Source organism: Lycorma delicatula, chromosome 11, assembly GCF_047948215.1.
Source record: "Lycorma delicatula isolate Av1 chromosome 11, ASM4794821v1, whole genome shotgun sequence".
Taxonomy (NCBI): Eukaryota; Metazoa; Arthropoda; class Insecta; order Hemiptera; family Fulgoridae; genus Lycorma; species Lycorma delicatula.
Window position 1 is genome coordinate 76,146,192 of NC_134465.1, and position 25,563 is coordinate 76,171,754.

The 25,563-nt window shown below is 30.1% G+C and overlaps 1 long non-coding RNA gene across 4 annotated transcripts in view; it reads left to right on the forward strand.

Annotated features, from left to right (window-relative positions):
- The first annotated feature begins 3,395 nt into the window (after positions 1-3,395).
- The window catches only part of LOC142332058 (uncharacterized), a 100,439-nt gene continuing 78,271 nt past the window's right edge, over positions 3,396-25,563 (forward strand). For all 4 annotated transcript variants that reach the window (XR_012758139.1, XR_012758141.1, XR_012758140.1 and 1 more), the window contains exons 1-3: positions 3,396-3,574; positions 20,868-20,998; positions 24,421-24,607. This is a non-coding gene — a long non-coding RNA (uncharacterized LOC142332058). The remainder of the gene's footprint in view (positions 3,575-20,867; positions 20,999-24,420; positions 24,608-25,563) is intronic.

The window sequence follows — 25,563 nt, forward strand, 5'->3', positions numbered from 1 at the left end:
AAGTCAAAAATATAAAATAAAGCATGCAACTTTACACTGTACTTTTTATTTATTTTATTATTATTTGAATTATTTTTGAATTTGTTGTCGCCTTAAGAATTATTTTTATGTGCAAACTAAGAATGAAATATTAAAAAACCCTCTAATTCAAAGCGGAACCCAGTATCTTCAGTTTTTTTAATCTGATTAACCTTTTAATTTTTTTGTTTAACCTCCGGGACTACCGTCAGGTATTTCTTTAGAGGATGAAACGAATGATTTGCAGCCTGTGTGAAAACGGCATGCCTGACCGGGATTCGAACCCGGGACCTCCAGATGAAAGGCGGAGACGCTACCACTCGCGCCACGGAGGCCGACAATTGCGAGGTTAACCTGTAGATTTATAAGATTACGTCTAAACTGAGAAACGAGCCTCAGACTTCCAGCGTATCCAATTGGTTCTTTTTAAAAATTTGTATTATCAACTTATTTACAGATGATTCTTACGTAAGTAAAATTTAACTGTGTGAGGAGTAAATCGATTCCGTATCTAGTATTTATATGAATATAAGCGATCTGAAACAGAAGCATTACGCAAGTAATTCTGTGCGTCAACTAAGAGTCAATCACAGTCTTAACGTTATGAACATTCTAAAATGATACTCGCGTAACCATATTATGCTACAAAGCTGCGACCTTTCTCCAAGCTGAGTAAAACTCTTCAGACTATGATTAACGTTTTTTAATTGACAATATCCAAATAAGCATTTAACATATGAGCTAGCGTCCAAGCCAAGAATCGAACCCAAAACCCTCAGTATATCATTCGGTTGTTCTATTACGGAGGTGACAAAATAGATTAAAAAAACCAAAAAAATCCGAGATCCGAGAAAATTTAATTCCATGTCACTTAATGACTTTAAATATAATTTTTGGATTAAATTGTTTCATTCATTGAGAGCCAAGTATTATTTAAAAACAACGAAATATATTGTACAAGATCTAAATAAAATTAAATTAGGCTTTACATCTATAATAAAGTGTATTAATAAATAGATCTGTGAGTGTATGTACGCGCGTACAACATACATTTATTTGAATATTGTAGACGGGCTTAACCGTAAAATATGGAGGTCGACTAGATATAACTTTGAAATTTAGATATAATACTAATCATTACCTCCTTACGTACCATTCCTGGTTTCTATAATCTATATCATAAAAAATGTGGGTGGCTCTGTTATTTACCTTTTTCAACTGATGACCTTATGACAAGTCATAAGGGACTGCGTTGTTACAAAATTTTCCAGATCCTAACCGGGTAGCGAATTCGAAACTTTTAGTCTGGCAGGTAAGAAGCTACCTCTGTAACAGAGTGGAGGTCATGTTACATCTAAAAAATTAATATACATCTTTTTAATCCCGGATTTGATCTTTAAACAAATAGAGTAATAATTACACAATTGTATATGCGCGCGCATATATAATATAATTTGTGCAAAATTAATAATAAATTTAAAAAATCTGATGTGGACACCACATGACTTCCTTGTACGCCTATTAAATTACATATACATATTTTTTGCTGCACTTCATATAAACTTATTTCATTTGAAAGTGAGTACGATCCTCTAATTTATTAATAAAGTGTTACACAATTGCTGAAATATTCGTTTTTATTCACATAAAATATTTATACAATTATTAATTCAACAATCTTACATGAAATAATAGAACAGAGTAAAATTCCTTTTATTATTCGTATTACTAGATCAGTATTATTAGTATCTTCGTGAGTTGCTGATTAACAAAAATTTTAGATTTCTGTTGTGTCGTATAAACAAAAGTTAATAATAATTAAACTATTCCGTTTAGTGAACTCCTGTATACTGGTTACAAATGTTAATTTCGACCTAGCTGTGTAAATTATTCACATTTTATTATTGGATTATTTGCTGAATAATCAAAAATAAAAAAGAAATAATCATACAGGAAAAAGAAAGATAACATGAAGAAATATATTTCAAAAAAAGAGGAAGAAAATGAATATGAAGGGGAAGAAAATGTTTAGAATACGGTAAGAATAAGAAAAATTAGGAGAAGATGAAAGATATAAAGAGGAAGAAAATGTTAAAACCAAATAAACAATAAAAAAAAAAAAAAAATATTGAGAGATGGTAAATATGAAGAGGAAGAAAACGTTAAGACAAGGAAAGAATAAAAATATTAAGAGGGATGATGAATATAGAGAGAAAATTTGAAAAATAGAGAACGTGTACACTAATTAAGAGCGGAAAAATTATATAAAACGATAGAGCGATTAAATGATTATCAACAAAAACAATTAAACGAAATGACGATCAACTCCGACTTAAGGAGAATATTGTCCGATAATATCAGAGGAGCAATGAACTAAGAGATAAGAATTTTTTGCAATTTATTAAAGATCGGGTATGCCTCAGTGTATATGTTGTTCTTGTGAGGGACTATTTTTCAGTCACTCTGTAGTTAACTTTAATGTGGATAAAATTAAACAGAAAATTCCAGAATAATTAAACAGAAATTAAACTAGAAAATCCAAAAAATAATACGATTTTAAATTATATTTTCAATTAATATTAAATAATCAGTTGTTTCACCAACATCTATTCATATACAAATACGAGTATTGTGTATATGTACGTATACGTATACATGTATATATATCGTATGTAATTCCTATTAAATTATATTTACACATTTTTAAAGTACATAACATTTATTTCACTAATAATTTTTGTCACTTTTTTTTATTATCACTGAATTATTATGTATTGTAATTTTTTTTTACAATCACGGGTTAATTATATATTAAATCAATATATTTAAATTAAAAAAAAGAAAAGGTAAAAAAAAAACAAATGGAGATGAAGTCTGATTCAAACCGATGTGTCTTCCCTTTAAGATCAAAATATTTTATTAATTAAAATTTTATTTTTAATTTCGATGGCAATCAAAAAGGGAGGTGCACAACTAGTTGTTACAACGTGCTAAATCCAAAATTTCAACATTCTACGACTAATCGTTTTTGAGTTATGCGATATACATTCGCACATACATACGTACTCGTACAGACGTCACGACGAAACTAGTCAAAATGGATTCAGGGATGGTTAAAAAGGATATGTCCGTTGAAATCTGAAAACCGAAACGTATCGCAATTACAATACTTCCTTTACTTCGCACAATAAAGTAAAAATAATTTAATATTAGACAACGTATAATGGATGGTCTGTAAAAAAAAAAAATAATGGTGAATGAATAGTTTGCGAACCAAATTTTAAATGGAATAATCTTTCATGATAATTTTGTTGTATAAAAGTAGCGGTGGAAGAAGTCTGTCGCTGACGATCGTTGCCGTAGTGAGGCGAGGCATAATGAGAAAAAAATTGATGAAATCCGGCAACACTGTTGTACTTGTCGGCGGGAAGTCATGGTAGATTACTTATACGCAGTACAATTAGAGCATCGATGGAACAGTGGTTTAACCTAACCCACTTGTAACGTCGTCGAATTTGCATATTTCTATAGAGATATTTGTTATTACTGTTTAAGGGTGAGTTTTATTTTATATTTTTAATATTATTAATTTTTATATTATTACAATTTTTTATACTATAATTTGCATTTGTTTTATCCTTTGTTTGTATTATTCAAATAAAATACGAGTAAATTAAATAATCTTTTTAACAGAAATTCTTTAGTAAAAAGATTAGAATTACTGAAAAGAAACGTACTTCAGTATAACGTAAATGTAATTCAAGCTACCTTAAATAAAATTTCAGACACCCAAGATTTTATTAAGTGCAATATTACATCCGAAACCGGTATTTATTCCGTTCTTTACACACAATAAACAAACTGCATGTCATTGTACTTACTGAATTAATGTCTACTCAAATATTCTAATTTTAAAATATTTATTAGATTAAAAATGTTAGAACCCAGTTTACACTCATTTGTACAATGAGATATATACAACAAATAATTCATTATCAGTTTTTATATTGTATCATTTTCCATATTTAATTTATCTGTTTTTAAGAATTAAAAAGAAAATCATAAAATTGTTGGAAATGTATATCCATAATTTTTTTAGAGGAAAATGATTTTTAACAAAAATTTAATGACCTTCCTTAGATCGATCGGTTGGTAAATTAATCGACTGATATACTGATAATTCTGGGTTGGAATCCTAGCATCATTCGGCATTCCTTATCAGTCACAAAATATCTCATAACTACTCATAAGTAATAATGTAAACAGAAATTACTCGTAAATTATACGAAGATTAATTTTTCCTTGAAAATATTCGGAACGAGCGTTAAAATATTTTAAATTTTATTCAACATATTATTATTTTATTCAACATTTACAATTTTTAGCTATATCTACGTATACCTCTCTCTCTCTTTCTCTCCCTCTCTCTCCTTCTATCTCTCTCCGTATACCCACACACCATCACACACACACACACACACACACACACATATATATATAGAGAGAGAGAGAATAAAAATAATTTTTCCACTTCATGATGGTAAAGCCTTTACTTTTTCATTAATATATATTTTTCTTAATTGTAGAGAATTTTAATTTTTCAGTAGGAAAAGAGCAGAGCTACCAATACAATTTTAAGGAAGTTTATAAAAAAAATGAGAAAATGTTATCAGTCTTTATTTTTATATTACAAAGGTTTTGCTAAAACAGACTTCGAGTGAGAAAAAAAATTATATATATATATATATATATATATATATATATATAATATATATTTTTATTATATATATATAATAATTTATAGAAAGACGTCTGATTCAGACGTGACGTCTGAACGTACATATATATCTGGCATAACTCAAAAACGATTAGCCGTAGGATGTTGAAATTTTGGATTTAGGACTTTTGTAACATCTAGATGTGCACTTACCCTTTTGATTGCAAACAACTGAACCGAAAGTGTCCAAAAAAGCCTAAAATTCAAAGAAATTTGGATTTTGGACATTTTTTTAACTGTAATAATAAGCCCTCATTGAGAGCTTTTCAATGACATATCATAAGTGGTACTTATTTTTATTCGTTCCAGAGTTATAGTTAAATATAGGTTTAGTTAGTGAAATATTTGGATCTTACAAGGGGAAGGCACATCGGTTCGAATCAGACATCATCTCCCTTTTTTTTAACTTATTTTTATTTAAATATATTGATTTATTAATAATTATTAACCACTATGATTGTGATTATAAAAAAAATTACAATAAATAATTCAATAATAACAAAAAATATATATATTTATATGAAAAAAATTCTTTATTAAAGAATTAGAGGATCGTATCTCACTTTCAAATGAAATAAGTTTAAATAAAGTGCAGCAAAAAATGTGTATATGTAATTTAATAGACGTGAAAGGAAGTCATGTTGTGTCCACATCAGATTTCTTTTTTAAATATGACAGTGAGGTGGTTTAATATTTTCGTACGTAAAAATTAACTGGATGCGGATCCAGAACCTTTTGGATATAAGTCAATTTCGTGATACATTTAATCTGATAAAGTAAAATGAAATTTACATTGTTTTGTCAACCAGAACGGTAGTAATTAAAAAAACCCAGAAAATTGAGTCCTGCTGCCATTTCAATATGTATTATGCGTTGACTGTTAGGTAAGCATGTCAATTGACCTGACAATTTCTAATGCAGTAAATTTTCTCCAAAAAAAGTACTCTCCCGTACGTTTTTTGGGTCGGTGAAATCAAAGAATGGATCTGTGATGTACAACAAGTATTTTGTTAAGTTTTGAGTCTGTTGTGTAATTAAGGAATAATGGAGGGCGCGCGTGCGCACGCGCACACACACAATATTTTTATGTAACACTTACTCGTATTTATTGTTAAAATGGGTGACGTTGCATCTGAAGTTCGTTTGAATTCCGTTCTTTTTATACAGTAAATAATTCTAGGTTCGATTTCCGGTTACGCTTGGCATTTATTATCAAAATTCATAACATGAAAAAATAAAAAAAAAAAACAATGTAAAAAATGCGTGATAGTAACTGACGTTTGTCGGCCTCCGTAGTGATCGTGTCTCGGCCTTTTATCCGGAGGTCCCGGGTTCGAATCCCGGTTAGGCATGTCATTTTCACACGCTACAAAATTACCATTTGATCTCATCCTGTGAAGCAATACATACCCTGAGTAAATGAAAAAAAAAATGTATACTTTGTATGTTGTCAATACGAGTAAAATAGATTAATTAAAAAAAAAAACTAGTTGTAAATATTCGTTTAATTTAGTGTGAGATAACTTTTTAAATCATACTGCAATCATAGACAGAACTGCTCGCCGACGCGCTGTCTACAATTCCCGCCTTCTAATGACACGTACAAGGTTAAACTGAGTTCAAGGTTAAACTATAATGCCGTCCCTTACACCACTGCGTAAAGCACATTTTAACTATAATAATTATTTACGAGTTTATAACGCTGAATAAAATAAACCGTTCGATTCATTTCTTTCTCATACACCGGCTTTTTATTTATTTATTTTTTTTTTTAATTTTTTTTTATTTTTGTTTTTAATTAATTTTTATTTATTTATTTTTTTATTTATTTTATATTTTAAATACACGTATAAGCAGCATGGATGTAAGATGGGTCGAAGCCGATAATATCGAACCTTGGTTCTTCAATATGTTTTTTTTTTTTTAAGTAGGTTTAAATAAATTTAACTGTTTGGAGACCAAATTGATTCTAAAGAAGTATTTTATAAATATTACAAATGCAATTGTGTTTTGAAATGTGATCATGTTATGAAAGTCGAACCCAGGATCTTCCACTTAAGCTGTTTTTAATAGTGATACTCGGATATTCATTACGAATAGAACTACAGCTTCTGTAGATATACAGCCTTCGCTGCGGTGAAAGAAGTGAAGGTGTCATTTGTACGACTGAACTTCATTTCCGTTTCGACACAATATTTTGTATTTATCTGGCCGTCTGATACTTTTATTTACTAGAACCTTAAATGTAATCGAATTAATTACGAATTTTCAGATTTTTTTTTTATCCTTATTGCTTTATTTCATTTTATATAAATTAGTTTACAACATTCTATCATATTAAAAACTGGCCGATATAGTTGTTAGCTTCTAAATCTGCTGGTCTCGGGTTTGATTCTGGGTAAGAATTTGGCTTTTTTTAAAGTATCTCACTAATATCATCTACCTCATATTTCTCGCTCGTTAAAATACACGTGTAGGATAATTCGAGGTCGTATTGTAAATAAAGTTGGAAAAAATAGATCTGTTATTATTTAATATTATGTTTGTTTATATATTACTTTACAAAACGGATAAACGTTATCGTAATATTTTTATTATACCTATTGAAATTAAAAGAAATTAATTAGTATTTTAATAAAATGTAATTCGTATAAAATAATGGACTAATCTTTATTTAATTTAATTATGTCAGATGTATATATAAGAAAAGGACTAATTTTTACCTCGCATACCAATAATGACCGTTATGTTTAGGGTTATATTTGAATTGCATCACGCGTGATGTCCGACGCTAGCCACCAGCCAGATGCGAAGAAAGACAGCTGGCCGTTCTGTTCACCATCATCCCCCCTCTCTAGACTCACACCATCTTCGCATTAGTCATCGACTGACAAATCTTTTCACTTGACATACCACAAAAAATTAAACAAAAAAAAAAATAATCACCTCTAAAATTCGTCTTTACAAAATACTCCTCCCATCAGCGTATGATCTATACAATTTTATAAATTATAATATTTATCATCGGCTATTGAACTATTTTTTTTTTGTATTTATTAAAATATTTATTACTATAAAAAAAATATTTTATTACATTTATTTATCATCAAACAATTTGTTTTAATCACAATCTTTTTATTTATTTAAATTAGCGCAAATAATGTATTTTCAATAAATTAAATAAAATTCTACCTTCAAAACTAGATTAAACTAATATACCGACGGTACACAAGAGTGATGAAGCTTTCTATTATTTAATCAAATGTAATGTTTCATCTTGATAGAACTATACGTGTACTGTCTTCATCAGTAATCCAAGAATTCACAGGTACATGTACATGCACGCGCAAAGGGAGAAATCTGTTACCAGATAATTACAATTTTTAATTTTTATTAAAATAACGTTTACTTCTTAACAAATGTTATATATTCATAAATAAATGCATGGAAACATCAGAATATTTAATTTACTAAACAATTTACACGAATCTCATTTACCGGTACAAAACAAAGTTCTGGTAGCCCATTTTAGTATATTTTTTTTACTTTTTCCTTCACTCATTCTGTAAATACGGCAAAAAAACTCATTCTTCTTTTCCGCTTATCCATTCCTAAAGCTTTCATTTCTTGATAAATTTCTTTGTTAGATTTTAGTCCGTAACCTTTCTCTGTTCTTTTGGGTCCAAAAATCTTCCTTAAGATTCTTCTTTTAAAAGATTTCTTACGTTAAACTTTCCTAAACACTCCCTTTTGCATATAAGGCTTCTGGGCAAATCGCTGTTTTGTAGCGTCGTAGTTTAACTTTATAGGTTCAGAATTTCATATTGTAAATTTCCACAGTCTAAGCTGTTCTCATTTTATGAATCCTACTTTTATTTCCTTCTTTTTTGAATACATTTGGTGATACTTAAATTTAAATTTGGTAAGATACTTTAATTTGCTTACTTTGTCTATTTTTTTTAATATTCATTTAAATACATTTCTCACTCGCATTGGAGGACTCTAAATGAATCTATTTATTGAGATATCAATTTCATTTTCTGATTTATACGTTTCACTATTGTAATCAGCTCGGCTAAAACAAAACATAGAGAGATTGCAATTTATATCTAATGCGCTGTAAAATTGATAAAATATTGACATTGAACATTTGATATTTCTTCCTGTAAAAATCTACATTACAAATAAATATTTTGAAAAATTTGTCTCTATTGAAATGTTTCATAATTAAATGCTTAAAATTATTCTATAAAAAAATAAATTGTTGTAAAACAAATTTCTTAACGCAAATGAATATACCTTATAGCACTTATTCAGTTTATGGACTGTTATTGTAAGTCATTACTTATTTAAATTCCTCAATTTGCTCTTTTAGTAGATTTTTTCTTTAAAAACCTTAGGTAACTAAAATCCTACATCTTAATAATTCAAGGGGAAGGATCTTCTCTTGACGCTTAACAAGCCTCACTTATATTTTAACTCGACTCCATAATTCTGTTACCCGGCTAAAATTTTATTGTTATTCTAATTAACGGCAATTAATGACCTTAAAATTAAGAAAATACAGCAAACTACATTTACTGCACAAATAAGAGACACAGATGTCTGAACTGCAATTCAACAAGACTACAAAAGAGTCAGGAAATTTTTGCTATTTCATATCAAGATTATTTTGTTACTCTTCCTTTCTTCTTATCAAACTTAATTTTCTGTTAACTTTTTGAAATCGTATTACTTTTCAATAGCGTTTTCAGAATTCAGTTATTTTTAAGTTAAAAATGTAGTAGCAGTAAATGCCAACATTAAAAGTTTTTTCTTACTTCTGTAATTTCCTTATTGCTTTATACGGTACGTGTTATAAAGAAGTGGGATTTACAGTTAATCAGATCTGCAATTTACTGTGAATTTTTATTAATAGTTGTAAATAATCCTTCTATCACGATCACCGTGTTATCTTATAAAAGCAGAATGGAATTAAATGAAAAATCTGCATTTGTCAGTGTCAAATGTGAAAAACAATGAGATAATTTATTTGTTATTACAGGATGAGTGTTTTTTATTAAAACAATATTTAATTATTTTTTACATTAAAAATCTTTCGCTTTGTTTTTTTTGTGTGTGTTCCATGTTAGAAAAGCATATCTTTATTGTACATTAGCAGGTATATATATGATCACCACACAGTTTTCATCTGATTGCTGATCATGTATCACCTGTTCAGAGGAATAGTAAATATTATTCCGGCACAAAAACTTATTAGCCAGTAGTTTTATTATGCACTGAAGTTTAGTTTTGTTCAAAATTAAGAAAAAATGTTTTCTAATGTTACCTTCTTTATTTTTCCCACTGAAATCAGAAAAACAATTGTTTTAATAAATCAAAGGATGTAGATTATATTTGTGGTTTTATTTTTTTATCTTTTGTTTTGATAATTCTAAAGAAATGTAATTGAAAAAATTGTTACGAGAGAATTGCTTACTGTATAACCTTCAGAAGTAAAATTCATTAAAATCAGTATCGATGATGTTATACGATGAGGAATTTTCCTTATCATTACTGAAATAATTCATATTAACTACTTAACAAGGGCCTATTTAAACAATTTTTTTTTTAACGCTAAGCCATGAATTGTATTGTAAGAACTTATATTTATTTTATATGTAATTTTTTTTATAATCGATCGGGATGGCAAGGAGAGCTTAAGTTGAAATGTGTTAAGTTTTTTCATATCCATAAAAAATAATGTTTCTTCAAAATCTGTACGCTAATGTCATGAAATTTGAATATTTCAGAATTAAAATTTTTTAAAGAGGCTAAGGGAGTTAGGTACCTTATCCCTTAAAAAAATTTGATCGCTACATAATTTATCGCACTTGAATTTTTTACCTGCCCGTGAAGGTACATCAAAATATTTAAATTTAGTAGTTTATTTATAGCTATTTGAGCTTACTAAGGGCCTTGAAACCTTTGACACTGTTATATGCGTCTTGTTTATCCTTTTAAACGATACGCGTTTTGAAAAACCATTCGTTCAAATCATTAATCGCAATATTTATTTTAAGTGAAAAGTGAGGTACTGTTACCTAGGAGGCAATTTTGATTTTTGTTAGTTCAGGAGATAGTAGGTCTTAGGAATGATTTTAAAATACCTTATCGGAATATTTTTTACTTTTCATTAAAAGTAGAACGCGATTTGAAAATCCAAATAATTTCAGTTTTTTTAGTTCACTATAAGTAAATTGCGTTTGGATATTTTTGTTAACTAAGGGGTGTTAGTAATAACTTCTTTTTTTTTTGCTTGATGTCGCTACATAAGCTTGAAGCTTATGTATGGGATATGGAAAATGGAATTTTGTAGCGTATGAAAAATGCCATGCGTGACCGGGATTTGAACCCGAAACCTCCAGATGTAAAGCTGAGTCGCTACCGCTCCATCACAGAGAACAGAGTTGTTTTCCAAATTCTATAATGCCGTGTGTTCTACTCTGCTTACTGAAAGTAAAATATTTTAAAAAATTTCATTTGAAATTTTTGTTAATCGGGGGCTTGCTCCCAAAAAATATTGCAATATTTCAGTATTTGTCGAGGGCTAGAGCAATTCACTAAAGGATAGGTCTTGAAACTTTCTGAACGATAATATTTTTTTTATTTTTTCCTTAAAGGAAACAGCAGGATTTGAAATAGAATAGTCTGAATATCAAAATAATTAATTTTCAATCGTTAATGGGAGTCGGTGGGGCTAAAGCACAGATGAGGGAAGACGTAAACCGTGAAGTGCTTACTTACCTGCCCGTGAAAAGCAATTATTACTCTTGAATAAGTAGTTTGAATATTTCATTTTTATATATTACGGGGACTGTGGACTACACAGACCGGGAAAACTACATTTTTTAACATTAAACTTCCTTTTTTTTTTTACTTCAGGGCAGAGTGCAATATGCGCAAGAACAGTTTAAATAATTATATTTTATTTTCAATTTAGGGGTCTAAGGGAGTTCGGTAAACTTGGACGGTATTTAGTTTCTTGCACGATCCAGAAGCTAGATGCGTATCATAAAAGAGAGAACAGCATGAACCGAATGTAATTTTAAATTTTGGTCGGTTGAAGCGACCAAGGAGAGCTATTAATTAGAACATTCCAGATATTATTAATTTTCACGCTTTCCTCTGAAAGTAGAATGCATTTAGAAAATAAAATTACTCGAATATATGTATCGTTTAATAATTAAAGGAGACCACGAGGGTTAGGATATCTGGAAGTAAAGGAGTTCTAAATCTATTCGTTGTACTTAAGTTTTTTGGCTCCTTGAACCGAAACTGTTATTTTTCCTCTTAATAATCTAAATTTTACCGGTATTACATTTTTAATCGAGGGGAACAGAGTGGCTAAAATTTTTTGAGAGTTTCTTCTTTGAAAGTTATTTAAAAAAAGAGCGCTTCAAATACTACAATATTTCATTTTTTCCCAATATTTATTGTGCAGAGTGGTTTTGGGAGAGAGGGTTCAAGGGATTTCAGACACCGTATCGGTCGATGATCTGCTTCTGGAGATCTCAACATTTTTGTGATAAACAGGCTCAGTAGATTTTGAGATTATCTTAGACAAACATAATAACTCTGTATTTGTATAACAGGGGGCATATATTAAATACCTTTATCAAAGTTCATGTTTTTTATTACGGTTATATTGTACGGAGATATTTAACATACTCGTAAACTGTGTATAGAAACACGAACAAGCGGCAGACTTTATTTTTGTTATTTCAGATACGGTTTATCTGTACAGTTGATAGTGAAAATTGTATAAAACTATCAATTTTTAACGGCAAATTGATAAAAATTATTTCAGAATAGTCTATTCAAAAGCAGCAATAAAACTTTACTTCTGTTTAAAAGTCGTGAAGAAAAACAGAAATTGTTCATTACTGTATTTAGTTAGTTAGAAATACGATGCTAACGGTTACCGTTACCAAAAGGCTTAAAATAAACACAAAATTACTTTAAATATCATTAAAACTAATGAAAATGCATAGTAAAGTACTATTATGTCCTTATAAAATTTTTTTCTGATCTCTTAGCGGGTCATCCCTTTTTAACATCCAGATTTATCACTGCTTTTAACTTCTTCATCATAAATCCACTATATTTTTATTTAGAATATCAACTCGAATTTCATACGTGAAAAAAATCTGTTGTTTATTTAAACAATTTTACAAAATGATCCTTTATAAGGGTAATAAGAGTTTCACTTATAAACACCAGTTAATGATCAGACAGCACAATTTTCTATCTTAAAAGCTCAATCTGACTTTGATGGAGTGCCAAGATTTGATATTAAACTTTATAGAGGAATTTACGTAGACGTAATAAACATTTCCTACAAACTTAATACTTCCTATCGACTGCAAAAACAAATCAATCTCTACCAGTCGGTATACAGATCAAGAATAAATGACTGAATGAAAACGACAGTAATTGTTTTGTGTTTTGTTGTCATAAACATTGTTTCATGCCGATCTCCGTGGCACATTAGTTAACTTTTATCACTCCTGATAAAAGTTAACTAAAGTTCTGGGCTCGAATACTGGTCAAGCATGTCATTTTACAACTATGCTATTTTGTAGCATGTCATGCTACAAATTCATTATCATCCATGAGTAAATGTAAGCAGCATAAGCTTGTGGTTACTGTAGAAATAAAGATTAATAAATAGTATATGATTATACCATGCCGTATTAATATTTTTAAATTTTGTGTACATTTTTTAACTACGTTAACCGTGTATAAATTATGAACATTTTTCAGAACTAATATAAACCGTACTTTTCTAAATTTCCCTTTTATTATTACTACATTATATAATACTCTAAAAAATTTCTTATGATATTTAATCAGCAGTTTAAAAAACTAACAATAACATACAGGAAATTAATGAAACTGAAAAATTCAAATACCCTGGGGAGATTATTGAAGTCAACATCCCTGAGAAACAAGCCATTAGGTCCAAAATCAGTAAAATGGCAAGCCTATCGATTAACAAAGAACACTTGCGGTAAAAAGTTAATATCACTGAATGCTAATCTATAGTACTACTGTACAGTCATTTCATCAGAACCTCTACATCCAACCGAATGTCTGACGTTTGACAAACTTCTAATCGACAAAAAAACAAAGAATACTCAAAAAAAAAAAGTATTTAAGTCCATCAAACACAGAAAAGAAGACAATAATGAACTTTACGTGGAGAAAATATCAGATTTAATCAGAAAAATAAGAATCACCTTTTATGGTAATCTACAAAGAATGAACCCCCTATTTATACACTTTAAAAATCTAAAAACTAATAACAAATGAAACAGAGACTGAAAAAGACATAGAAGAAATGAAAATAACACATCAAGTCATCAAAGAACACTTACTATAAGAAAGAATCGCAAAATATTTCAGGTTTCCAGGAGAAAAAACACTGAAGAAATATTTATCCGGACAGAAGAAAAAAGTAAAATACAGGAAAATTGTACATAAAAGCAATTTGATTACAGCAACATCAAAACTACAATTTAACCAAACACAAATTGTGTAAACCTATGACACCAAATACTGATACTAATTGTAGTTATTTACCCCTTAACAATTTTTGACAAAATAACTAGTCATCAACTACCTTGATAAAGGTTCCATTTTTACTCTAATTTAAAGCTGAAGTGCTAATAACACATTGTTTGTCTATTTTATATGTCTAAGAGCTGTTACTATATATTTGTTTTCATAGTTTTGATTGCTCCGTAAGTTGAGTTTGCGTTAATTTTATTATTTCTTTGTATAATCTATTATTCTCTAGTAACATTATTTCCCTTGTTCAAAGTTACAATATATAATTAGTAAACATAATACCTACAATTTTTAAATAAAACAGTTGTAACTAAAGGTTTCTACAAAATAAGTGAAAGTTCTTAAACAAAAAAAATGAATTGTTAAAGACCGAGATCAATTAAAATTTGAACTTACCATCTTAGAAAATGACAAAACAATAAAATTAATTAAACATAATACTACAACAAATGAACACTCGTACTAGTGCATTCAAATTCAATATTCTAGATTTAGTAATATCAAAAAGATACAAGAATATGAAGATGATGTAAATAATGTTTATATTGTAGTATGGAATATTCTATCACCTTGAAATTATATTCAAAACTCTTCGGTTCGTACAAGCCTGTATGGGTGTGTGTGTGTATGTGTAAAAAAATTATTTATCTAATGGTTGAAAGTGGCCTGATACGACACGAGTCACAAGTCGCTTATGAAAACAACGCAACCGACTTAAGAATAACAAGTCTCATGCCAGGCTTACAAGGAAAACTGAAGACTGGAAATAAATGGTTTCCCAAAATGCAGATAATATTCAGCCGTGTAAGAACTTCATATAGTGAACATTATCACTCTCAGAGAAAGTAATTCTGGCCGTTACATTCATAAAATAATGAACTATAACCAAAAATCCTTTTCGACACGCCGGAAAGCGGAGTAGATTTCAACGGTGTTAAGTAGGGGATAAAAAAAGATTTCCACCTTAAATTTAAGAAAAACTTCAAATTTACTCAACGGTTACATGTGAAAAAAAGTTTTATCTTCTTACAATTCTAGCAACATTTTGTTCATCTCTTGCCGTAATGGTTGGTCATATCAAAAATTGTTTCTTACAAAAGTTTTAGGTAATGTTTAGAGGACTAACGATTACTTTAACCGATTCCACACTGCGCCTATTACGGGAGATATATGATATTTTGTCTTCAAAACCTCATTTTTTCACCCCCTGGGCCAACGGTTGGTTATATCAAGAAACTTTACTAAGATAAGTTTTAGGCCCTTATCCGATGAATAGTAGGAACTTAAAACGAATTCGATATTTTACTTAATAAGAAAGTTATAACGATATTTTTTTTTTTTCGAAAAATCCCCCCATTTCCACTTCCATGGTCCGATTTTGCCAATTAAAAAACTTGACCAAAATTTTGAGTCGTTATACTTTATGTATCAATTTGAAAGTGATTGGCGCAAAATTACAGCAGTTATCGTGTCCACAAGAAAGTGAAATATATATATATATATATAAACTATTGAATTGACGATGGTTTTGGGGTCTGGGGGATGTGAATCGCGAAGATATGTCGAAATTTTCGGGAAGTTGAATCATGGTACCCATTACAATAGGAAGCATTCTTCTGAAATCTACCTAAAAGTAGGCACCGGAATGTACCGATCACTAGCTGAAAATCCCGATTAGTTAGTATCAATTCCTACAGTTAAATTTCTAAGAGCTAATCAATTTTTGACACCTAATAATGCCATTCCAAGATGCCGCCCGCTAGGGCAAACCGCCCAAAGGGCCTAGCCACGGAGACGTGCCTGAGGCATGCCCTGCAGCTAGTGAATATACAAGAATGAAGTATAAAATGTCTAAACAAATATAGATTAAACTTCACACATTACTTTATGTTGTTATTAATAAAAAATAGATGTCTCTCTCTCTCTCTCTGCGCACGCGCGTGTGTGTGTGAGGGGGTGCGCGCGCATTTGCATTGTAGATGTGCTTACTTTATACGTAGTAATCACCGTTTTTTTTTGTCTTCAGTCATTTAACTGGTTTGATGCAGCTCTCCAAGATTCCCTATCTAGTGCTAGTCGTTTCATTTCAGTATACCCTCTACATCCTACATCCCTAACAATTTGTTTTACATATTCCAAACATGGCCTTCCTACACAATTTTTTCCTGCTACCTGTCCTACCAATATTAAAGCGACTATTCCAGGATGCCTTAGTATGTGGCCTATAAGTGTCTCTTCTTTTAACTATATTTTTCCAAATGCTTCTTCCTACATCTATTTGCCGCAATACCTCTTCATTTGTCACTTTATCCACCCATCTGATTTTTAACATTCTCTTATAGCACCGCATTTCAAAAGCTTCTAATCTTTTCTTCTCAGATACTCCGATCGTCCAAGTTTCACTTCCATATAAAGCGACACTCCAAACATATATTTTCAAAAATCTTTTCCTGACATTTAAATTAATTTTTGATGTAAACAAATTATATTTCTTATTGAAAGCTCGTTTCGCTTGTGCTATTCGGCATTTTATATCGCTCCTGCTTCGTCCATTTTTAGTAATTCTACTTCCCAAATAACAAAATTCTTCTACCTCCATTATCTTTTCTCCTCCTATTTTCAGATTCAGCGGTCCATCTTTGTTATTTCTACTACATTTCATTACTTTTGTTTTGTTTTTGTTTATTTTCTTGCGTAGGACTTCATCTATGCCATTCATTATTTCTTCTAAATCCATTTTACTCTCGGCTAAAATTACTATATCATCAGCAAATCGTAGCATTTCATCTTTTCACCTTGTACTGTTACTCCGAATCTAAATTGTTCTTTAACATCATTAACTGCTAGTTCCATGTAAAGATTAAAAAGTAACGGAGATAGGGAACATCCTTGTCGGACTCCCTTTCTTATTACGGCTTCTTTCTTATGTTCTTCGATTATTACTGTTGCTGTTTGGTTCCTGTACATGTTAGCAATTGTTCTTCTATCTCTGTATTTGAACCCTAATTTTTTTTAAATGCTGAACATTTTATTCCAGTCTACGTTATCGAATGCCTTTCCTAGGTCTATAAACGCCAAGTATGTTGGTTTGTTTTTCTTTAATCTTCCTTCTACTATTAATCTGAGGCCTAAAATTGCTTCCCTTGTCCCTATACTTTTCCTGAAACCAAATCGGTCTTCTCCTAACACTTCTTCCACTCTCCTCTCAATTCTTCTGTATAGAATTCTAGTTAAGATTTTTGATGCATGACTAGTTAAACTAATTGTTCTGTATTCTTCACATTTATCTGCCCCTGCTTTCTTTGGTATCATTATTATAACACTTTTTTTGAAGTCTTGACGGAAATTCCCCTTTTTCATAAATATTACACACCAGTTTGTATAATCTATCAATCGCTTCCTCACCTGCACTGCGCAGTAATTCTATAGGTATTCCGTCTATTCTAGGAGCCTTTCTGCCATTTAAATCTTTTAATGCTCTCTTAAATTCAGATTTCAGTATTGTTTCTCCCATTTCATCTTCCTCAACTTCCTCTTCTTCCTCTATAACACCATTTTCTAATTCATTTCCTCCGTATAACTCTTCAATATATTCCACCCATCTATCGACTTTACCTTTCGTATTATATATTTGTGTACCATCTTTGTTTAACACATTATTAGATTTTAATTTATTTACCCCAAAATTTTCCTTAACTTTCCTGTATGCTCCGTCTATTTTACCAATGTTCATTTCGCTTTCCACTTCTGAACACTTTTCTTTAATCCACTCTTCTTTCGCCAGTTTGCACTTCATGTTTATAGCATTTCTTAATTGTCGTTTGTTCCTTTTACTTTCTTCATCACTAGCATTCTTATATTTTCTACATTCATCCATCAGCTGCTATATATCGTCTGAAACCCAAGGTTTTCTACCAGTTCTCTTTATTCCGCCTAAGTTTGCTTCTGCTGATTTAAGAATTTCCTTTTTAACATTCTCCCATTCTTCTTCTACATTTTCTACCTTATCTTTTTTACTCAGACCTCTTGCGATGTTCTCCTAAAAAATCTTCTTTACCTCCTCTTCCTCAAGCTTCTCTAAATTCCACCGATTTATCTGACACCTTTTCTTCAGGTTTTTAAACCCCAATCTACATTTCATTATCACCAAATTATGGTTGCTATCAATGTCTGCTCCAGGGTAAGTTTTGCAGTCAACGAGTTGATTTCTAAATCTTTGCTTAACCATGATATAATCTATCTGATACCTTGCAGTATCGCCTGGCTTTTTCCAAGTGTATATTCTTCTATTATGATTTTTAAATTGGGTGTTGGCAATTACTAAATTATACTTCATGCAAAACTCTATAAGTCGGTCCCCTCTTTCATTCCTTTTGCCCAGCCCGTATTCACCCACTATATTTCCTTCCTTGCCTTTTCCAATGTTGCATTCCAATCTCCTACTATTATTACAATTTCATCTACTTTTACGTGTTTAATTGCTTCATCAATCTCTTCGTATACACACTCTACTTCATCATCATCATCGGTGCTTGTAGGCATATAGACGTTAACAATCGTTGTCGATTTAGGTTTTAATTTTATCCTTATTACAATGATTCTATCGCTATGCGTTTTGAAATACTCGACTCTCTTCCCTATCTTCTTGTTCATTATGAAACCTACTCCTGCCTGCCCATTATTTGAAGCTGAGTTAATTATTCTAAATTCACCTGACCAAAAGTCGCCTTCCTCTTCCCACCGAACCTCACTAATTCCTACTACATTCACATTTATCCTATCCATTTCCCTTTTTAAATTTTCTAGCCTACCAACCTTTTTTAAACTTCTAACATTCCACGCTCCGACTCGTAGAATGTTATTTTTTAATTTTCTGGTGACCCCTTCCTTAGTAGTCCCCACCCGGAGATCCGAACGGGGGACTAGTTTACCTTTGGAATATTTTACCAAGGAAGGCGCCTCCATCATTGCTATATGAAAATGCAGAGAGCCACATTTTCTTGGAAAAAAGCAGCTGTAGTTTTCCATTGCTTTCAGCTGCGCAGTACTCAGAGGACTGAGTGATGTTGATATGGCCGTTTAAGTCATTCTGACTCACGCCCCTAACAACTACTGAAAGAGCTGCTGCCCTCTTTCAGGAATCATTCCTTAGTCTGGCTCTCAACAGATACCTCTCCGATATGGTTGCAACTTCGGTCCAGCTACTCTGTATCCCTGAGCACTCAAGCTCCCTCACCAACGGCAAGGTCTCATGATTCATAGAGTAGAAGTCTCCTTCTACCCACTGTAAATGCTTTAAAAACAAACAGGAAAATGATAATTATTTATACTAATGAAGGTTGTATTTTAGAGGATCATAACCGAATAAATGTTCATAAACTGTTCAAAACTAAATTTATGGAACTAAAGTAAAATCAGTAAAGAGTTATGTAACTCTGGCTACCGAGGGCTTTTCCCTTGACAGACTACCCCTTAGGAGGAAAATTAAATGGGAGATTAAAGTATACACGCATCCAAGTAAAAATTTATTCTACTTATTCTGAGATTTAGGATCCTTGGTGACCATATTTCCCCACTCTATGATCATTTGTAATCAAAATGAAATGGCATCAATGAATTCAGAAGTCTTCATACAAAATTTCATAAACATCAGTTAATCCAATCTGAATTATCAAGACTACACTTCATTTACGCTCATACATATCATCCTCATTCATCCTCTGAAGAATTATCTAAACGGTAGTTACCGGAGGCTAAACAGTAAAGAAAGAATTATCAAGCAAATGATAACTGATGAAAAAACAAAAGAATTAGGCCTCTTATTCCTTACCTCTATGAAATTGCTTAAACACATAACCAAAGTGACATACTAATGTAATGAAATAATAAAATTCAATATTAAAAAAAAAAACAAGATTAAAAATTAAAATATAACTTATGCAGTATCCAAGAAATTTATGGCAGTTGTAGAGTTAAACTAAACTTGAATATAACTTATTGTTGTGATATGAAAATAATTTATTGTGATTTAATTGACCAAACATTTTATACACATTTAGAATTACTTTTATCTTTGCCTGAAGACTGGACTTCAATTATTTGCTGATTAAAAATAGTAACAAGAAGCAACAACCTCTTAAATCTTTTCATTTTTTAAACATAAATACTGTTTATAATCTCAGGCTCATGCCCTTTTTTAACCCAAATTGAAATGGTAAATTTTCTAATTATCTGGATGTATTTTACATTGTCTACTATACATATTTCAAAAAATGAACACTTATCAACATTTCAAATACTGTGTTACTTACTCGTATGTAATCTATATATTTTTTTCTCTCAATATTAATATACTATAGTTTTGCAACAAATTTTACTAAATACTAAATGTTAATAAAACGTTTTCATTATGTAACTCATTTGTTGATCCTAACATCATTTTACATCTTTTTTTTTTAAGAATAAAAACCTAAAAACACAGATGGAAAGTTTAGAAATATGCAAGGTATGATGACAAATATGGAACCAGTTATAGAATTTTATTACAGAAGGGAACCAAGTAGTAGCTGCTCTCATTATTTGCACAGTTTGGTAAGACTTCAATTTTTCATGATGATTTATTTCTGAATATATATTTTTATTGACATATATATTATAAATAGTGCATTAACATTCTAAAAAATAATGTAACATTTTACAATATAGCAACATTTATAATCCAGTTCAATAAACACTATAAATAAATAAACATATTATTAACTAACCTCAACATCTGGCAGTAGAAGGACATGAATAAAAAAAGCATATTTTTTTTATAGCTCCAGGTGTACATTAACTACTTCCTAAATATTACTGAATGGAAAACTCTGATCAAACAAATAAAATTCATAGGCTGATAATTTTATTTATTTAATCTATTCAGTAACTATACAAGCTTTTATTTAATTATAGCTACTCTTCCTATTTCTTTTTCATTTTTTTTAAAGAAAAATATACCTTAGTGGGATTCCAACCCAGAACTTCTGGATGAAAGTGAGAGTTAGATTCCTCTACCATGAAGGTTAACACAACTATGAATTAATTTATTATTGCTACAGTCTATTAGAAAAAACAACTGTTTGAATTTTTTAATACACTCAAATGAAACAATGTTATATTTGCTACAAAATCTTAATTTATTTTTTCACATAGTCACCAATACACTTTCTTCCTACCGTGAAAAAGTTTTTTCATTCTGTCAATGAAGAACACTATTGATCTTTCCTTGAACTAATACCTTACGCCTACTTCAGTTCATAATCAAAGGTGAAATAACCCCTAAAATCACTTTTTAATAGCAAAAAGAAGTGAAAATTGCAGGCAAGAAATCTGTTAAGTATGAAAGATGTGGGGTAGGTTCAAATTTCAAATTTACAAGAACCTCGGCGCTTTGCACACCATGTGTATGAACATTATTATGTTGCAGAATTTTCAGCTCCATGGATTACCAAACATGACACATTCATTTCCTAAGGTGTTTTAATGTCTGTATGTCACATATATTCCAAGTAGTCCAGTCACGTACATGTGTTTGAAATCCCAAAAACTGTAACCGAGCTCTGCTGTTTTACTTCTGTGTCTTAATGTTGTAACAAACTTTTGTATCCTGTTACGATGTTGAAAATGAAGTCATCTTCTTCATCATAATAAATTTTCAGAAGCTGTTCACAACATTGCTTTCATTGTTGTTTGTTCCTTTTGATGCTTCTCATCGATCACAGAAACTGGTCAACCACTGTGAAGTTCATCCTCATTATTTATTTTATCAGATTCTAATGTTCAAAGTTTTTATTGCCCCCCCCCAAGTTTTACATTAAACTGTAAATACAGAAATTGAAATAAATAAATACTAGCTGTTATGGCTTGTATAAACAAAACCACCAAACTTGAATATTTACTACTATATTATTGTAAATTGAAGAGCTAAAGGATGAAAGTTGCTGGACTTGGTTGAACCATATTATCTTGTGCTGGGTTGGCATTACCTGTTTCTGAGTGAAACTTACATTTTAATTGAGAGCAATTAAACCGCATAATTAATCATATTTAGAAATATTTTTATTAAAGTTGCTTTCAAAAAAATTACAATTTTAGCTATATAGTTATTTAACAATAATAGTGATAACATATTCAATATAACAATTCAATAATTAAAACAAAGCTTTCAATTGAATTTTTTGTACTAGTGTAGTAGGTATTTAAAAACATTAAAACAGTAACATACAACTCTGAATGAGTTCTTAAATGTAATATATTGTTTGTTTTGAAAAAGCCATTAGAGTTATAGTTTAGTTAAGTTATTAAAAAAAGTTATAATTTCAGAAAAATATAAATTAAAAATTCTTGAGAAAATTGTTGATTTTTTGATCAAGTTATTTTAATTTGGCATCCTAATCTGAATGAAATTATAAAATGAATCTGTCTAACATCTTTTATTTTGATGTTCCTGATAAATTTGGTAATTACAATCATTTGATTAGGGTGGTTCAATGTATGTATGTGTGAATCCTATTGTCAGTGCAAAAAATAAGTGAACTAATAAATAAAATGTGCAGAATCAGTAGCCGTCAGTGTTGTAACAGATAGATTCAGTTTTGCTTCTGATAAGCTAGAGTAAATTTCAAAAGTTTATAAACATATGTTATTGTTATTTTATTTATTCATTTTTTTTTTGCACTCGGACCATCCATGCATAGTTCCGAGTTCTTTCTTATCCAGATTCTTTAATTTTTTCCCTAAACTTGTCTCTTCTTTCTTTGGTCCATTCCTTTGGTGTTTCCTTTTCTGTTTCTCTAGTAATGTAGATTTATCCACTAGTTTTCAGAAAGATTTCATCAAAAATTATTTCTTTGGAAGTATTTAATAATATTTTTTTGAACTAGCTTATTTGCTTTTCCTTTTTTAAAAAAAGTTAAATACTTGTTTTATTAATTTAATTTCATTCATTCCATTCAAGTGACCATAAAATTTGAGTTCTTTTTCTAATTGTATGGTTTCAACATTTTGGTAAATTTCTTCCGATTTGCTTAATTTATAAATATTATCTTTGAGTTTTAGTGGTAGTTTTCTTAAATTAATTTTTTCGACAATTACTAGTTTTTCCTAAGAAATGCTGTAGGCCTTCCATACTATATAAAGTAACAGTGGTAAAGCTATGGTTTTTTGTAGTGTCTTATGTGTTTTTAATAAAAAATTTTTATTTTTATGTTTAAGATGAAAGCCACTTTGATTTTTTGTGTTCTGGCTTTTATTTATTTATTTTTTTCTAAAACATTAGGGGTAATTATTTAACTTAAATATTTAAATTCGACTCTCTTGATTGAATGTTATTCTGAAATTTTCATGGTTTGGATTCTACTTTTATTGTTGAATCCATTATATGAAATTTGTAGCTTGATTTTGTTTGAACATTTTTCGAATTCTTTAATTTTCATTCTCTATCTAAAGTCTTTTACCAAAGTTGCTAGATCATCAGCTAATGGTAAAATGTTTACATTTAAACATTTAGATATTGTGCCCCCATATTTATAATTTCATTTTTATTAAGTATTTGTATTTTCCTATTCTATTCTTCAATTAATTTTTCCAGAGCACAATTGAGCAATATTGTGAGAGACCATCACCTTGTTTTTATTTGAAAGGGTTTGGAAATTCCACTCAAAAATTTGACTTCTGAGTATGTTTATTTTATGTTTCAGTATTATTGACATAAATTCTTTCAATATTTTAACCAAAGATTGTCGTTTGAATCGTATGCTTTTAGGAATTTTTGAAAATAAATACAGATTCTGGTTTTGTATGATTATTGTTTTATAATTAATTTTTTTTGCAAATACAAAAAAAATGTGTTAGAGATTTTTATGTTATTTATTTTCAAACTATCTAGTGGAAATATGTGAATCTTTTGAAGCTCAGCTCTATCAAACCAGTTGATATTTTAAATTTAACATGTGTTTTCAATTTTTTATTTTCAGTAAAGAATTGTTTTTAATCGGCTTTTAAAATTAACTCAAACTGAGTGGTACTACGTTTTTATCCGGAAAAAAATTAGATTTTTAGATTTTCTAATTTTTTACAAATGGACATAAAGTACCACAGTCACTTCTGAAAACGGTGTAGTAATTCTCAAAAATACATTTTTTAAAGGCAAAGATATTCCGTGTAAGTATATTGCAACTAGTATTTCAGTTACACTAAATAAATTTAAATTAAGAATTATTTAGACAATTAAGTAAAACTTATGAAAAACCTATACCTTTGTTTTCCTTTTGAAAAACTCAACATATTTTTTTTTCTTTTAACCTTGTACCATATGTCCATAAAGAACGTCCATAAAGAATGCCGCTTGTGCTATTCGGCATTTTATATCGCTCCTGCTTCGTCCATCTTTAGTAATTCTACTTCCCAAATAACAAAATTCTTCTACCTCCATTATCTTTTCTCCTCCTATTTTCAGATTCAGCGGTCCATCTTTGTTATTTCTACTACATTTCATTACTTTTGTTTTGTTTTTGTTTATTTTCTTGCGTAGGACTTCATCTATGCCATTCATTGTTTCTTCTAAATCCATTTTACTCTCGGCTAAAATTACTATATCATCAGCAAATCGTAGCATCTTCATCTTTTCACCTTGTACTGTTACTCCGAATCTAAATTGTTCTTTAACATCATTAACTGCTAGTTCCATGTAAAGATTAAAAAGTAACGGAGATAGGGAACATCCTTGTCGGACTCCCTTTCTTATTACGGCTTCTTTCTTATGTTCTTCGATTATTACTGTTGCTGTTTGGTTCCTGTACATGTTAGCAATTGTTCTTCTATCTCTGTATTTGAACCCTAACTTTTTTTAAATGCTGAACATTTTATTCCAGTCTACGTTATCGAATGCCTTTCCTAGGTCTATAAACGCCAAGTATGTTGGTTTGTTTTTCTTTAATCTTCCTTCTACTATTAATCTGAGGCCTAAAATTGCTTCCCTTGTCCCTATACTTTTCCTGAAACCAAATCGGTCTTCTCCTAACACTTCTTCCACTCTCCTCTCAATTCTTCCGTATAGAATTCTAGTTAAGATTTTTGATGCATGACTAGTTAAACTAATTGTTCTGTATTCTTCACAT